Below are 19,009 nucleotides of genomic sequence, written 5' to 3' on the forward strand. Positions count from 1 at the left end.
AGACTTATGAAAAAGAAAAAAGAAAGGACCCAAATAGATAAAATCACAAATGAAAGAGGAGCTATCACAACCAATACCACAGAAATACAAACAATTATAGGAGAATACTATGAAAAATTATATGCCAAATAACTGGGCAATCTGGAAGAAATGGACAAATTCCTAGAAACTCACAAACTACCAAACTGAAACAGAAAGAAATAGAAAATTTGAACATATTCATAACCAGCAAAGAAATTTAATCAATTATCAAAAATGTACCAAAAAAAAGAGTCCTGGGCCAGATGACTTCCCAGGGGAATTCTATCAGACATTTAAAAGAGAATTTGTACCTATACTTTCCAAAATGTTCCAAAAAATATAAATGGAAGGAAAGTTTCCAAATTCATTCTGTGAGGCCAGCATTACCTTGGCTCCAAAACCAGACAAATACCCCAGGAAAAAGAATTAAACTTTGGTTAAGTGTCTGACTTCGGCTCAGTTCAGGATGAATCTGGGTGCAAACATTCTCAACAAGATACTAGCAGATAGAATTGAACAGTACATTAAAAGAATTATTCACCATAATCAAGTGGGATTCATTCCTGGGCTTCAGGGCTGGTTCAATATTCACAAATCAATCAATGTGATACATCACATTAATAAAAGAAAGGGTAAGTACCATATGATTCTCTCAATAGATACAGAAAAAGCATTTAACAAAATACAGCACCCTTTCTTGACAAAAACCTTCAAGAAAGTAGGGATGGAAGGAACATACTTCAACATCATAAAGTCCATCTATGGAAGACCCGCAGCTAATTTCATCCTCAATGGGGAAGAATTGAGAGCTTCCCCCCTGAGGTCAGGAACACGACAGAGATGTCAACTCTTACCACTATTGTTCAACATGGTACTGGAAGTCCTACCCTCACAATCAGGTGGCAAAAAAGAAATAAAATGCATCCAGATGGGAAAGGAAGAAGTCAGACTTTCACTCCTCACAGATGACATGATACTCTCTATATGGAAAACCCAAAGGACTCCACCCAAAAACTGCTAGAGCTGATACATGAATTCAGCAAAGCTGCAGGATATAAAATCAATGGACAGAAATAGGTTGCATTTCTATACACCAATAATGAAGCAGCAGAAAGAGAAAACAAGGAATTGATCCCATTTATAATTGCACCAAAAATCATAAGATGTCTAAGAATAGACTCAGGAAACAACAGATGTTGCTGAGGATGCAGAGAAAGAGGAACCCTCTTACACTCTTGGTGGGAATGCAAACTGGTGCAGCCACTCTAGAAAACAGTATGGGGGCTCCTCAAAAAATTAAAAATAGAACTACCCTATAACTCAGCAGTTGCACTGCTAGGTAATTATATAAAGAACACAAAAGTGCTGATGTGAATAGGCACATACATCCTAATGTTTATAGCAGCACTATCAACAATAGCTAAAATACGGAAAGAGCCCAAATGTCCAACAACTGATAAATGGATAAAGAAGATGTGGTATATAGATGCCTGGGTGGCTCAGTCGGTTAAGCGTCCAAATTCAGCTCAGGCCACAATCTCACAGTTTGTGAGTTCGAACCCTGCATCAGGCTTTGTGCTGACAGCTTAGAACCTGGAACCTGTTTCAGATTTCATGTTTCCCTCTCTCTATGCTCCTCCCCGCTTGTGCTTTGTCTCTCTCTCAAAAATAAATAAATTTTAAAAATGTAAAAAAAAAGAAGATGTGGAATATTTATACAATGTAATATTACTTGACAATCAAAAAGAATGAAAACTTGCTATTTGCAACAACGTGGATGGAACTAGAGTGTATTATGCTAAGCGAAATAAGTCAGTCAGAGAAAGACAAGTATTATGTGATTTCACTCATATATGAATTTAAGAAAAAAACAGATGGACATAAGGGAAGAGAAGGAAAAATAAAATAAATACAGAGAAGGAGGTAATCCATAAGAAACTCTTAAATACAGAGAACAAACTGATTAGTGCTGGAGGGGAGGTGGGAGGGGTATGGGCCAAATGGTTGATGGGCATCAAGGAGAGCACTTTTTGGTATGAGCACTGCATGTTATATGCAATAGATGAATCACGAGTTTCTACTCCTGAAACCAATTACTACATGGTATGTTAACTAACTTGAATTTAAAATAAATAATTAAAAATTAATAAATAAATGAACAAACAAATAAATAAATAAATAGAAAATGGCATGATTGAATGGGTTAAAAAAAAAACAAACAATATCCAACTATGTGTTGTCTCTAAGAAAGTCACTTTAGATTTAAGAACACACATAAGCCGGGGTAGCTGGTGGCTCAGTGGCTTAAGCATCCATCTCTTGATTTTGGCTCTGGTCATGACTTCAGAGTTGTGAGATCAAGCTCCACATCAGGCTCCATGATAAGCCTGGAACCTGCTTGGGATTCTCTCGCCCTCTTCTCTGCCCCTCCCCCACTCAGACTCTCTCTCTTCTCAAACTTAATAAAGAAAACATTTTGAAAACACACACTCATAGGCTGCAAGGGAAGGGTTGGGGAAAAGTTCATCCTTGGAAATAGTAATAAAAAAAGAACAAGGATTCCTATATTTATATGAAACAAAATAAGCCATAAGTCAACACCTGTCATAAATGACAAAGAGCATCACTACAAAATCATAAATAAATAAATTCAACAAGGAGGTATAATAATTATATATATATATATATATATATCCCAAACCAGAGCACCTAAATATATAAACAAATTATTGATGAGTCTAAAGGGAGAAATAGGCAACAATACAATAATAGTAGCAGACTTCAATAACTCACTGTCCATAATGAATAGATCATCCAGACAGAAAATCAATTTAAAAAAATAGCAGACTTGAACAGTACTGAACTTAAAAGACATATATAGAATATTTTACCCCAAAGCAGCAGAAAATACATTCTTCTCTATCACAAATGGAACATTCTCCAGGATAACTCATGTTAATTTACAAAAAAAAAAATCTTAAACCATTAAAAATATTTGAAATTATTCTCAGCATCTTTTGTACCCAGACGTATTAAAAATAAAAAGCAATGACAAAACTATGAACAACTTCAAAAATACATGGAAATTAAACAACACAATATTGGACAACAAGTGGTTCAAAAAGGAAATCAAAAGGAAAATTAGAATACTTATGGCAAATGAAAACACGACATGCCAAAACTTACAGAATATAGCAAAATCAGTATTAAAGGGAAAGTTTATAGTAACAAGCACTTACATTAAAAGTAAAAATCTCAAATATATAACCTAACTTTATAACTCAAAGAATAATTAAAAAGGACTAAACCCAAAGTAAACAGAAAAAAATAGATTAGAGCGGAAATACACAAATTTGAATATATAAAAATGTTAGAAAAATTTGAAAAAAACTAACACATTTTTTTCAATAAACAAAATCAACACTCTTTTTTTTAATTTTTTTATGTTTTATTTATTTTTGCAAGAGAGAGAGAGCAGGGTAGGGGCAGAGAGAGAGGGAGACACAGAATCTGAAGCAGGCTCCAGGCTCTGAGCTGTCAGCACAGATCCCAACGTGGGGCTCAAACTCATGAACCGTGAGATCATGACTTGAGCCTAAGTCAGATGCTCAACCGACTGAGCCACCCAGGCTCCCCCAAATCAACAAACTCTTAACCGGAATAACCAAGAAAATAGAGAGACAGAGAGAGAGAGAGAGAGAGAGAGCAGACTTAAATAAATAAAATTAAAACTAAAAGAATACATATTACAATAGATGCTACAGAAATAAAAAAAGATAAGAAATTTTATTAACAATTAAATACCAAAATATTGAAAAACCTATGAAATTTATAACGTCCTAGAAATATGCAACATACCAAGACTGAATCAAGAAGAAATAGAAAGTCTGGATAGAGCAATAATAAATAAGGAAATTGAATCAGCAACCAAAAATCTCCTAACAAAGCAAAAGTGCAGGATCATACAACTTCATAGGTAAATTATACCAAACACTTTTTTAAAAGATTTAATACCAATCTTTCTTATACTCTTGAAAAAAATAGAAGAGGAAACACTCCCAAACTCATTTCTTAAGACCAACATTATCCTTATACCAAAGCCAAAGACAACGCAAGAAAACTACAGGCGCATATCCCTGATGAACACCGATACAAAAATTCTGAACAACATATTAGCAAACTGAAGTCAACATCAGTTTGCGGGAGGGCTGGTTCTCATCATCCCTAAAGTTTTGTTTTAGATAACTAGCAAAGATAACACACTTTCTTCCCCTCCTTCCTGTCTGGTGAACAGATGGACCCATGATGTCTGTTAAGTGTTAAACCCCTTGACCTCATCACAATGACCTCTGCACTTCCCCTCCTTCCAAAATCTGTGGATTAAGGTCCAGACTTGGCAGAGAAGAGGTGACCAGTGGCTGGATCACCATCCACCCAAACCAGTGGGTGGCACCAGTAAGTTACCCTGAATAAAACTCTGTGTAAACAGTATGGAGTGGCTTGCTTTACTTTTTGGTCTCACAATGCCCTATCTGTTAGGATACATTACCGCCCCTCCTCCACCTTCTAATAGGAAACCATCAAGAAAGCAGTAATAATGAATTTAATGAGGCTGCAGGCTACGAAAATTAACGTACAAAAAAAGTTTCTTTTTATATGCCAACAACAAACTGATATCTAAAAAAGAAATTAAGAAAACGATTCCGTCTACAGTATCATCAAAAAGAACAAAATACTTTGGAATAAACTTAACAAAGGAGGTAAATGACTTGTACACTGAGAATTATAAAGCACCAAAGAAATAACTAAAGGAGACACAATAAATGAAAATACAGTCCACGCTCATAGTTTGAAAAAGTTGTATTGCTAAAATGGCCCCACTACTCAAAGCCATCTCTAGATATAATGCAATCCCTATCAAAATTCACAATGGCGGGGCACCTGGGTGGCTCAGTCGCTTGAGTGTCCCACTTCGGCTGGGGTCATGATCTCACGGTCTGCGGGTTCGAGCCCCACGTTGGGCTCTGTGCTGACAGCTCAGATCCTGGAGCCTGTTTCGGATTCTGTGTCTCCCTCTCTCTCTGCCCCTCCCCAACTCTCACTCTGTCTCACTGTTTCTCAAAAATAAATAAATGTAAAATAAAATAAAATAAAATAAAATAAAATAAAATAAAATAAAATAAAATAAAATAAAATAAAAATTCACAATGGCATTTTTCACACAAGTAGGACCAAAAAAGTTCTCAAATTTATATAGAACCACAAAAGATCCTGAATAGCCAAAACTATTTGGGGCAAGAAGAACAAAGCTGGAGATATCACACTTCTTGATTTCAAGCTGTATTACAAAGTGATGGTAATCAAAATAGTGTGGTGCTGGCATAAAAGCAGATACATAGATGATGAAACAGAATAGAGAGCCCAGAAATAAGCTGACTCATATATAGTCAACTAATCTTTGACAAGGATGCCAGTAATACACAATGAGGAAAGGATAGTCTCTTCAGGATAAAGTGTTGTGAAAACTATTTTTTCATACGCAAAAGAATGATACTGGACCCTTATCTTACAGAATACACACACACACACACAAACCCAAAAATAGATTAAATACTTAAACATAAGAGTTGAAACCATAGAACTACTAGAAGAAATCACAGGGAGATGGTTTCTTGGTATTAGCCTTGGCAATGATTTCTTGAATATAATATCAAAAGTAAAAATGAAACAACTAAAGCAAAAATACACAAATGGAACTACATCGGAAAAAGAAAAAGGAAAGAAACAAACAAACAAAAAACATGTTTGCTTAGCAAAGGAAGCAACTGATGAAATGAAAAGCCAATCTATGGAACAGGAGAAAACATGTGCAAACCCTATGTCAGAGAAAGGGTTAATATTCAAATTATATAAGGAACTCAAAATTCAAAAAATAAATAACCTGCCTAAAAAAAAATGGTAAAAGGACCCAAGTAAAGATTTCTCCAAAAAGATACGCAGATGTATAAACAGACACTCAACATCACAAGTCATGAGGAAAATTCAAATCAAAACTGCACTGGGATATCACCTCACACCTGTTAGAATAGCTATTATGAAGAAAAAAAAAGATAAAGTTTTCTCACACCTGTTAGAATAGCTATTATGAAGAAAACAAAAGATAAAGAAGTGTTGGAAAGGGAACATTTGGGCACTGTTTGTGGGAATGTAAACTGGCACGATTACGATGAAAAACCTCATGGCAGTCCTCAAAATATGAAAAATAGAAATACCGTAAGATCTAGCAATTCTACTTCGGGGTATACCTCCAAAGGAAATAAAAAAAATGTTTACTGCAGTATTTTTGACAGTAGCCAATAGATGGAAACAACCTAAGTTTCCATCACCAGAAAAATGAATATAGAAAATGTGGTGTAACATGTGATGGAATACCACTCAGCCTTAAAAAAGAAGGGAATTCTCCATTTGCAATGAAATAGATGAAAGTGGAGGACATTATGCAAGTAAAGTGAGCCAGTCACAGGACAGATACATAATACCGTTTAAATAAAGATTCTAAAATAGTCAAACTCATAGACGCACAGAATAGAATTATGGTTGGAAGGGGGCTGTTGAGAGAAATGGTACAAAATCTTAGTTGCACAAATTGAGTAAGTCCTAGAGATTTACTACAGAGCATGTATCATCCATAGTTAACAACACGGTGTCATATACTTAAAAATTTGCCAAGAAGGTAGATCTTAAGTATTTTTAATAATACTAATGATAATAATAATAATAAATAAAAAGAGTAAGAATGATAAAGAGGATAGGGAGAAAGTTTTGTAAGTGATGGATATGTTAATGTCATAGTTTTTGCTCATGGTTTCATGGATATATACTTGTCTCCAATCTCATCAAATTGTATACATTAAATATGTACACCTTTTTGTATGATAATCTTACATCAATATAGTTGTTTAAGAAAAGAGACAGAGAGAAAGAGAGAAAGAGAACTAGGGTGGTCAGCGTGGCTCTCATTGAAAAGATGACATTTAAGCAAAGACTTATCAAAGGGGAAGAAATTAACCTTATCAATATCTGTGTAAAGTGCATTTCAGATATGTTCAGAGAGAGGGAACAGCCAGTACAAAAGCTCTTGATTTGAATAATGAGAGGCATATTAGAAAAACAAGGAGGCCAACGGAGGTATCAGAGCATATTGAGGTGGAAGAAGGGTAGAAGACAAACCCAGAGACATAAAAAGGGCTGAGACCATGTAGGGCTATTTAGAGGCGTGTGTAAGAACTTTGCCTTTTCCTCTGAATAAAAGTGTGGGGGGCATTGCCTATTTTTGACAAATGAATTATAGATGTCTTAAAAGGGTCAGTCTGGTTCATACCAGGCCTCTGTTTAGAAAAAAAAATTAATAAATAAAAACAAGGAAAAGGAAATATAGGGCAAGCAACAATCTTTGCCACATCTAGTGCCTAGTGGTGAGCATATTACGGACACTCAATAAATTCTTCTTGATTGATTATACAAGGATTCCACTTACCCATACAAAGATTTTAATACTTTTTTTTTGAAATTATAAAAGAAGCCCTAAGAAAATATTAACCTGAATAAATGGGAAGTATTATTTTATGGTTTCTTATTGTATGGCAAATATGGGTAATGTTCTTGTTCCATCATTCTAGTTACTTTAAACAGGCTTCCAATATAACTCACTCACTTGCTGAATCCTCCCAAAGTTGTTATTCACCACACATGCATGTATGCTTCCTGAAATTTGATAACAATTTGCTTATAATAGAAGATGTGATGGGAGAAGACATGTATTTTAAAGACTTCTGTCCAAAGATCCATATTTGCTTATATATGCTGTGAACTAAATACAGAAAAATGAGTTCATTGCCATGAAAAAAAAAATCGTCAATGAAATGCACTTGAAGGAGAACTTTCCATTAGATGTTATCTCCCCTGTACAAACATGATGCTTTATAAATTTTGCATGGCCTTGGCTTATTCTCCTCTGTGGGGCTGCTCGTGGTCAAAAAAAGTTGCAGCTATCTTGAAGGAGGAATCTTTGTGAGTCAGGTTGCATTTCTCCACACTTTGAATCCATCCAATCCTTTCACATCACTCATCATTTGCGTTAGCACCACTTTTCATGTAATAACTAATATTTTCCTTTCCTTCATTCACAAACATCGTCAATCTCCAAATCTATTTGATTCTTCTTCCAAAAATTTAAGCACTGCCTTTCTTCTCTCTATTCTTGCTATGGTGACCATTGGACAACTGTAAAAGCTGCTTGGAATATCTTTCCAGTTGCAATCCATCTCACACATAACTGTGAGATGCCATGGCCTTGACCAGGGCGCTCCAGAGAAAACAGAACCAAGAGGATATATACAGATATGAGAGGAGATTTATTAAAGGAATTGTCTCACACAGCTCTGGAGGCCAAGAAGTCCCACGATCTACCATCTAAAAGATGGAGAACCAGGAAAGCTGGTGGTGTAATTCAGCCTGAGTCCAAAGGACTAAAAATCTTGGGGCCATTGGTATGCGTCCCAGTTTGAAACTGAAAGCCTGATATCCAAAGGCAGAAAAAATATGGATGTCTCAGCACAAGCAGAGAGACTTAATTGGCCCTTTCTTTGCCTTCATTTTTTTTTTTTAACATATATAGGCCCTCAAGAGATTGGACAATGCCTACTTGCTTTGGTGAGGTTGATCTTTAGTCTACTGAATCAATTGCTAATTAATCTCTTCCAGAGACACCCTCACAGACACACCCAGAAATAATATTTTACCAGCTCTCTGAGCATCCCTTAGTCCAGCCAAGTTAACACATAAAAGTAACCATCATGGCCTTAAAGGAAAATCTTTCAGGCCAGAAGGATATAAGGAGAAAGATCCATTGCTGGCTGACGCTACCTTGACTACTTTCCAAAAGGGCAGAATCCATGAGTGCAATAATAACTTACCTTTTCTACAGACATCTAAGAGATTTTACTGGTTTGAGAACTAATAATTTTTCCTCTGAATTCTCCAATTGTTAAGACTTCTTCATTATAGACTGGATAGGAACGATTCACCTCAGCACCAGTGACTTCTGCCAACATTACTACTTGAATCGGAAACATCTAAAGTCATAGTACCCTGGGCCCTGTCTCCCCACACACTCCGAGGCACATGATTACTTTATTCTGTTTATGAAATGGGAGCAGCAAATACTTGGGTGTAGGGAGAAAAAAAAAAACTGTAGTGTATACACGTTCTCTATTGACTGTTAAAGTTGATTCAGTGGGAAAAAAAATTGCTTCTTAAACCAGTAAGTATTTAAAAAATTAATTTCCAGTAGGCATTTTTGTCCCACAAATTAATATTTATTGTAATGAATATTTTTGAGGACTTATCATGTGCCAGGCCTCGATCTAAAAGGCTTTACACGTATTAATTCAATGAATCATCACAATAACCTTACAAACTGGACAGTGCATCAGCCTCAGATTCTAGAACAGGCACTAAGTCACAGAGGGTTCCCAGTCAATGCTGTGATTTGCAGCCGACTCTCTGAATCAAGTGGGATGTGAATATGTCTCAGCCACAGTAACGCTTAGAGGTGAACTCGTTGACCAGTGTAGTCGGCCCAAGTCGAGGCTCCTGTTTTTCAGAGCTGGAGAGATAGCGGACACAGTATAGATAATACCAGCTATAGCAACCAGGATGAGAAGGGTAACTACCACCTCGCAGCGCCTTACCCACATGCAGTTAGTGTTCCTCGACTCTAGAAAGGGTGAAATTTTCCCCTCACAGTGTAAACTGTACTTTCCACAGATTTACTCAAACACAATCTCCATTTCTTTGGATGATTCTTTAGCCTCATTTTTCTTTTCTTTGCTTCAGTTCATAGGTAATTATTTTAAAATTATTCCTGCAAGGGGCGCCTGGGTGGCTCAGTCGGTTAAGCGTCCAACTTCAGCTCAGGTCATAGTCTCACGGTTCGTGGGTTCGAGCCCCGCGTCAAGCTCTGTCCTGGTGGTGTGGAGCCTGTTTGGGATTCTCTGTCTCTCTGCTCTCTCTGCCCCTTCCCAGCTTGTGCTTTCTGTTTCAAAATAAATAAATAAACTTTAAAAAAATAAAATTAAATTAAAAATAAATAAATAAATAAATGGAATTATTTCTGTGAAAACAGGTTTTGAGATTACGGTGTTCTAAACTAGTGAGGACTTACAGGACAACTAAAGAATCTCATGAATGGGGCACCTGGGTGGCTCAGTCAGTTGAGCGTCCAACTTCAGCTCAGGTCATGATCTCACCGTCCGTGAGTTCGAGCCCCGCGTTGGGCTCTGTGCTGGCAGTTCAGAGTCTGGAGCCTGCTTCGGATTCTGTGTCTCCCTCTCTCTCTGACCTTCCCCTGTTCATGCTCTGTCTCTCTCTGTCTCAAAAATAAATAAAACATTTAAAAAAATTTAAAAAAAAAAGAATCTCGTGAAGGTATAGGCAGAGGACAGTCAGCAAATGTTCCCAACTGAGTAAAAAATGCAGATTATCTTTCATTGCAAAAGGGGAGGCAGGTGATCAGAGGAGAGCCAAGAAATAGGAGAGTGGAAAAGGACCAAAATAAAGGTGCACCCAACAAAACTATCCATAGTGAATCCAGTCACTGGAAAAGAAAGTGCCCAGAAAAATTGCCTTACTAAAGAGATTTGGCAGCTGTCAGGTCACAGGAAGGGAGAAAGGAACAAGACGGATTTTCAGCTACTGGGAAAGACGGGCACAGGGTAGTTACCCAGTGGCTACTCATCTGAGTTACCCCACAGATGAACATATCACATGGAAACAGGACCCAAGTGATTGGGACAAAGGACCTCAGAATCCAAGCCAGGATACAATAATATTTGTTTAATTTTCCTCTGGGGATCACTAACCAAAGATAATCTATATTTTTTAGGCCTGGATATTAACATATTGATATCAGAGCCTGGATTACTATTACAGTTATAGACATCAAGAAATAATGAAGAGTCATGAATTTAAGTCCAAAAATTCTTATTAAACCTCTTTGTGTCTTGCTTGAAAAACACATGAGACTCAGGGCAATATATCCTTTTGTCCAGACGATCAAGAGAACTTCTTTCTGGTTTCACTTCCATTACCAACTGTGTGATCTTAGAAAACCCAGAAACTTCTAAGTGTGGGCAGCTGCATTAGCCACTGCATAAAGCCCCTCTCCATACTAACTTTCTGCAGTTCTGAAATTCAGTAGAGATCCATGTACTCTAAGTATGGTTTTTAGAATGTTTGGATCAATGTAGGTGCTGGAAGATTCTATGTCAACAGGTAACTTTACTTATTCCTCAGCTAAAAACAAGCTATCTGTCAGTCCCTCCTTCTTTGATGGAGGATTCATGTTGTTTTTCCTTCAAATCATTGTTAGTATATTTCAAAATAGGTGGATTTAAACTACAGCTAATCAGAATTGCAGAAAGGAATAATTGTCTTGGCACTAAATCTTAAGATTAAATTAGCCAACCCAACGACTGAACACCCTGAACTTTAGATTTAATTGAATGAGGACAACGTGTAATTGCTAGAAGACAAAGCAACAATTATGTGCTTTAAACAATGGCTGAATTGTAATATCCAGGTATTAAATAGAAATCCTTAATTAAAAGATTCCTATGATCTTGCTACAGGTTCTTAAACTTACAAAGTAGCCAATAAATACAGTTTGAGTTTAAAAATGCTTAATAGTGAGACATTAGCTAACCGTCAATGAGCTCTTACTACGTTCCAGGCAGTGGACTAAGGGCTTTAAAGAAAGGAATTATTTTAATCCTCATACAACCCTATGAAGTAGGTAACTTTTACAAATGAAGAACAAAACAAAACAAATAAGCAAATAAACTATGACATGGAGAAGCCAAGCAACTTGCTTAAGTCCACACAGTTAATATTTTTAGGTCGTACCAGAATCACCTTTGCACACCCTTGTCTCACCTACATCCTCTGAGCTGGCTACATATCCCAGAGAAGATTCCCAAAGTAGATGGTCATATTTTAGAAATAACTATAGGAGCCTTTACAAGTCTGAACCCAAACATAATTTTGTTCTGCCATATGGCTGGTATTAACATTAATTAACATTTGTAAAGCATCTTATATATGTAAAGCTTTATACCTCAGGGTAATTTTGAAGAATGGGTTATTAGTTCACCTGTTTCAAGAAACCAAACAAACAAAGAGTTCCCAGGCCATTTACCCATTCTGATATTGGAGTTGATCTTCTCTCAGTGTTTAATGCTCTTAACACCTCGGGGTCACAAGTTCTAAACTCACCAGAGTCCTTTTTGACATTTGTAATAGGAAATCTGCTAATAAATTTGCATGAGAAACAAATGGTGAAAAGGAGAACATTTTGGTGAATATGAAATAACCAAAAGGATTGGAAAAGGGAAAAAAATAAATGCAAGTAAAATAACGCTAAAAATTGTTAACAAACTTTTTTGTCTGGCCAACACATCATGAAAACTACTTTTAATTAATATATTCTAATTTCCAAGTCACTCATGTATGTCTCTTATACACAGTTATACAATACAAAACTTCAATAATTTTAAGGGATAAGTAACATTTCACAAATCCCTTGGATGAAGAATATTTTTAATAATATTCTCCCTACCCTTCACCAGTTTTCTTTCTAGACCACACTTCTTTCTTGTTATATCCAATTACAGATTCAACGAAATTAAGGTAACTTGAATTTTGAGCAGATTCCAAAAGATTTTGGCAGATGCTCGGGTTGTAAGAATGGTGGCAGAAGAGACTGACATTTTTTCAACTGGATTAAAGTCCTTGGAAGCCCCAATAAACAATAATGTCTTGGTAAAAGAGATCAGAAAAACATATAGGGCATACGTGATTCACACCAGCGGTATTTTTTTTGTACTATGAAGAACTGGTGAAATATAAGAAAATTTGGTTAAATATGATCATTAAGCTTATTCTTGAAGAGGAAATTGATTGATTATTCCAGATTTATGTTATTGGTAGCTAAAGAACTTCTCTTCTTGGAAAATCCCCTCAAAACTTCATGCCTTTCAAAGCCATCATCCAGTGAACAAGAGTACGGGATAGTCCCAAAGTGAAAGTACCAAGATAATCAACCACATTCATTGATTCCTTAGGGATGTATTTGTCTACGGTATGTAATGATTATATGGTAATAAGCATAGGACTGGACAATTTTTTTTCAGTCCTTTTTGATCTTAGAGCATACACATAATTTTTCTCACAATTGTGATCCAACGGTAATCTGAAAATTGGGATCATGTAGAAATGAAAGCCTATTTCATTTATCTTCTGCATGGCCTTAAACTACCTCATTCCTTTTTGCAGATGCATACGTATATTTGTAAAACATTTCAGTTCTTAAGTTCCCAAGTAAAATAAGAAATAATTCTTACTTAAAACGTGTTTTTTTCCTTGTAAATCATTCTCTTTTCTTAGTCTATATAAGGCACGCCTCACCTTTTCCAATGGTAAAACAATATAATTTTCATTTTAAGAAGTCAGAAGTGTGTGTTCAAAAACAAACATAATCTTAAAAAATTGCAACAAACGTAACATTCTTGATCATCTCTTTTTCCAGCTGCTGACTAAATGATTGTCAACCCAAATAAATGTCTGAAACATCCGGAGTGTGGAGCCACCTGCTTAAGTATATTTTATACTGAATATTTAATAACTTTTGTATTTTTAAAAGGATTATAAAGCAGAAAAATTCTCACTTAATGCTTTTGAAAAGTAGATAGTGTAAGTGTAATAAAAAGCCACACACTGCATTAATCTGTAACATTTGCACAAACAAGGTCAAGTCTATTTGTTTACCAAAAAAAAAAAAAAAAAAAAAAACAAGAAGAAGAAGAAGCAAATCTATGCACGATTCATTGTACTAGACTTTCTAATGCCCAATTCTGATCCCTGCCAAGATCTGATTGATTGTTCTATTAATACATCCGAGGCAAAATGAAGAATAAATCAAGCAATCCAGAACCAACTTAGTCATGCTATAGAGACATGGCCTAAAAGCTGAGAAGCAAAATCCCTTGCTAAGCTTGGCTGAGTACCTATTGACTACTTGCTAAATCACTGCTGTCTTTGTGAATTAGGCTGCTTTGAGGAAAGTGGTGAGGAGGATCTCAAGGAGGAGGTAGGGTGTTGCTGGAGAAGGGGCCAGAAAGGTCAGGGAGCCATGGTTGATATGTAGTAGTGATATTAGAGCTTACATTCACAGGTATTATACTATATATGAGCTGCATTTCCTATTATGAGATGCTTTGCCTTTCAAGTTATTGACCCTTTGGAAACTTTCTTTTTAAAATCAGAGCACAAAGGAGTAAAATGAGAGATGACCAGATTTATCAACGGACAGCAAACCAGGACACAGAAAAGATCTTAGGTACAGAATGTGTTGCCAAATTAAAAGAGTACATTTCATTGCTTAGCGTACCGAAAATTTCTCCTGCTTTTAAGTTTGGTAATCATTTCATTATTGTTGACATTTTCTTTCTTCTTAACTTATCCACATAATCCCTTCATGGATATCATACCTTACCTTTTCCCATTCCTATATAGCCTCCTCACCCTCGATCCATTTCAGGATTTTGTTCTTAGAACCATTTTGTTCTTACTCTACAAGCCCTTCCTAGAAGACCTTATCCATCTTAAGGTCTCCAGTACAAAACATGGTAACCATTCCTAGATCTACACTTCTGCCACAAAACTTGTTATGGGTCAAAAATCACATATCCAACTGCCTACTAAATGAACTAATTCAAGATGTCAACTCTCCATTGTCCTTATCGCGCACCCTCGAATCACACCAATCACCAAGTCCTCTTGCTTTTAATATCTTAAAGAATGGCCTGCCCTTGTTCCCCCTACCCACCTGTCCCTCACCCTTCTTTTCTCCAATCCAATCACAGCATTCTTGATCTGGATTCTTGCTTCTCTCTCAGAAGGCCACTAGAGTCTTCATTTGTTTCTGGGCTTGAGCTCCTCAAATCTGCCCTCTTGAAACTAATAGAAGAGACCAACAATAAACAAAATAACTAAGTATATTAGAAGATGGTAAGTGCTATAGAACAAAAGAGAATCAGGGAGAGGGGGATAGGAAACACATGGTAGGGTAAAGCAGCACTCACAAAACACCAAATAGGCTGTTTCCTAATTCCTACCTGCCTTTTAACTTCACCCCTACCTTTTAACATTTCACACCAAATGACTTCTTTTTTCTAGAATATACTGTGCTGTTTGTCACTCCTATATCGTTGTTCATGATTTCTTTTTGGCCACAAATATCCTTTCCCTCGTCACTAAAGAACTCATTCTCATTTAAACATTATTGGGCCTACCCTATGCTGGTACAATGTTACAACCTTCATGTTTCTTTTGTACTTTGGGCACTTCTCTACCGCATATAGTTAATGCTTTAAATTATTATTTTTCAGCTGATTTTTCTTTCTCTCTCGCTATGAAACAGACAATAGAACAGGAATCAGATCTCGCTCATACTTGTCTCCCCAACATCTCAAATGGGCATTGAATTATTCGCCCTGAGACTCTATTTCTATAATTCCATGATTGTTCATCTTCCACTTATTATCGCATTCACACATTCTCTGTTTATAGCCCAGAATAGTTTATTTGAGAGAACTTATATTTCTTTCTGTGTGTTGTGATTAAATTTTCAGAGTAATGCTATGAAAGTAGTCATACCTATTTCCAAATTCCTCTAGTAGGATAAGGTAGGGAAGGGGTCACACTACTATAGTCCCTAAGTCCAAATAATGCAAACAATATGAGCAAACTTTTTAATTTTAGATAGAGAGAAATGACCTCTTTGGAAAATGGGGAAACAAAAGTATGGAGAAAATACATCATATCTATTCTACTCAAACGCTATACTCACTATATCACAAAAGAGGCAGCTGAAGAAAATCAATAAACTAATAATTAAGTCACTGAGGGAAATAAGAAACAAAATCAGACTTTGGACTATAAAAATGGGTGGTCAAGGAGAGTACAATTTTAATTTTTTTCTCCAGATTATTTGAAGTGTCTCCTCACCACAATTTTAAAACAGTGTTTTATTGACATTATTTTAATTTAGGTTGTCTGATTTATGGCATCTTTTCTACATTTTATGTCTACACATATATAGCCTGCTTTAAAAGTATAAATATATATATTTGTATACATACATATGTATTGTTATTTTTATAAGTGCTAAACATATTTTTATGTTAATAAATAATATGACTTTGGCTTTAACAATAATTTTGATAAAGATGAATTTTTATTTTTAAAATCGTTATAAGATGGATATACTGATAGTTTAACAAACATAGGGCAAATATTGCCAATAAGTTAATTATGTAAATTAATAGACACCTCAGTTTGTTGCTGGTCATTATAATTAGTAATAGAAAACAAATAGCCAAAAGGTAAATGTGAACTAATGTATAGTACCTCATTAAAAATACTGTGTCAAAGAAAAATAGTATCTTCCAAAGGAAAAGTAATTGGAGCAATGATTTGGGCTCAATTTTAATGAAAAATTTAAAACCTAGTATAACCGTTACCTAATTTCACTAGCTAGAAAAACAGAACACAATAAAATATAGTTAAGCTGATGTAATATTTATATTTATTAATGAAGAGCTATCTGGAGCATTATGTTTGATGTACACTCTGTAAATTAATTAAAAATTAAGTGGCTAAAAAGGTAGATATTTAAGAAGATATATACGCATCATATATCATGTAATTTTGTTCACATGAATATGTTCTTAAATATCTGACAAAGCAAACTAAAATGGGTTTAAAAAAACTTAAAGATTAATAATTTGCATTACTCTGATGTAGAAGACACAATTAGCACAGGTTCTAAATATGAGCATTAATGTATAGCCATAGACTAGTTCTATTACGTAAGCGAGTAGATATATTCAAATAACTGAAATACCTTTTACTTTCTAGTATTTATGGCATGCTGGAAAGCAAGAATTGTTTCTGTAAATGTTATTTTCACACTGGCCTCTGGACATTTTCACTTGATATCTTTCCTTATTTTCAAATTCATCATCCTCTCGCACTCTCAAATCTTCTTTCATTTTTCATTTTACCTTTATTATGAAAATTTGATACTTCTAGAGCTTACATTTTTTTCCTTAACCAATGCTTTGGTAAATGTGATTCCCATCAGTGACATCCTTCAGTGACTCACCATCGCTTATCAAAGAAATTCCAACTAGTTTTAAAAATGCCATTTGCATCATTTATAACTTTGTCTCAAACTGTCTTTCTGGATTTAGCTCTTACAACTAAATAACAAAACTCTGTGGCGTAATCAAACTGACTACATGCTATTGCATAGAAATACACTTTTTAGAGTCTGAGTTCAGCTTGTGCTGTTCCTTTACCTCTGGTTTGAAAGGAGGTTTCACCTTATGTCTAATTTCCTTTTTGTCATATCTCCATCTATCAAAATCCTACCCATACTTCAGGCCCTGTTTCAAATTTCAACTCATTGACCAATCTTCTCTCTGTCCCTTAAGAAATCATAGTTTCTTCTGCCGCTCAATTCCTATTATGAGGCTATAAATGAATTATATTTCTGTAGACATTTTCTTAACACATTTGTACTGCATGCCAACTATGGCCGAGATACTGTTAGACAATACAAGGAATACTATGGTTAAAAAAGAAAAAAAAAGATATAGTCCCTGCTCTCAAGAATATTACAATCTAATGAGGATAGATGGTAATTGTACAAATGACTGTAATTTTAAAGAAAGTCAAGAAGTTTCCCTAAGAAAAGTACATGAAAAAATCTGGGAGGATATTAAAAGCTACTGCTGAAAAAAGGTTTAGTTGTGATGACAACGGAGGTAGATTCTGAACAAAATGAAATAATGTTGGCAGTCAGCGATAAGGTAGAGAATATTCCCAACTAAATAACTATGAACTAAGGTATGGAGATGAAAATGCTCAGAGTATATTCATAGTTTATTGTTACAGGCTAAACCCTTTCCCCTCCAAATTTATATGCTGCGGGCCTAACTTCCAGCGCTTAAAATGTGACTGCGTTTGGAGATGGCACCTTTAAAGATAAAGTGATTAAGTTAAAGTGAGGCTGGTGAAATGGTCCTAATCCAATCTGCCTGGTGTCCTATAACAAGAGGAAATTTGGACACACAGAGAGACACTGAGGGTGCATACCCACAGAGAAAAAGCTGCATGAGGACACAGATTGGGACCATTTACAAACCAATAAGAAAGGGTTCTAAAGAAATCAAGTCTGCCAACTTCTTGATCTTGGACTTCCAGGTTCCAGAACTGTGAGAAAACAAATTCCTATTGTTTAAACCACCCAGTATCTGCTTATGGCGGCCCTAAAATCTAATACAGATACCTTATTCAATGATGCATCACATATACTAAGTAGTGAAAGACTGAGCTGGACATATATGTCGGAGATAATAATATAAATGGGTTAACTGAAATAATGCATATAAAACACAGGACGGTGTCCTGACCACTCAACCTACATTCTACTTGGTATGATTATTTTTTTTTTAATTTTTTTCATATGATTAATCTTAATCAATCATAGCAATTAGATGTCTCTTGCTTGCCAGTGTTGAATTCCTAGATGGGTAATCCTAAGTCATTTTTGGCTACCGAGACATGATGTAGTAGGAATGCTTCTGGGTAAAGTTTCCCTACAGATAAGATAGAAAAGAGGCAGAGATAGTTACTTCTTTCTTCCCTTGTTGTCTTGTCTGATTACCACAAGAGACATTTTATTACCAGCCTGAGGATGAAAGAATTACTGGCATAGAAGAGCAAGATGATGATGATGTAACTGACCCACTGAATCAACCACCCCTGGTGTCTGTTCTATCTCTGACTTTCTATTAGCATAGTA

The sequence above is a fragment of the Lynx rufus genome, unplaced genomic scaffold, assembly GCF_022079265.1.
Source record: "Lynx rufus isolate CCGP_SWC_20201006 ecotype Redwood Valley unplaced genomic scaffold, mLynRuf1.p SCAF_3, whole genome shotgun sequence".
NCBI classification, from domain to species: domain Eukaryota; kingdom Metazoa; phylum Chordata; class Mammalia; order Carnivora; family Felidae; genus Lynx; species Lynx rufus.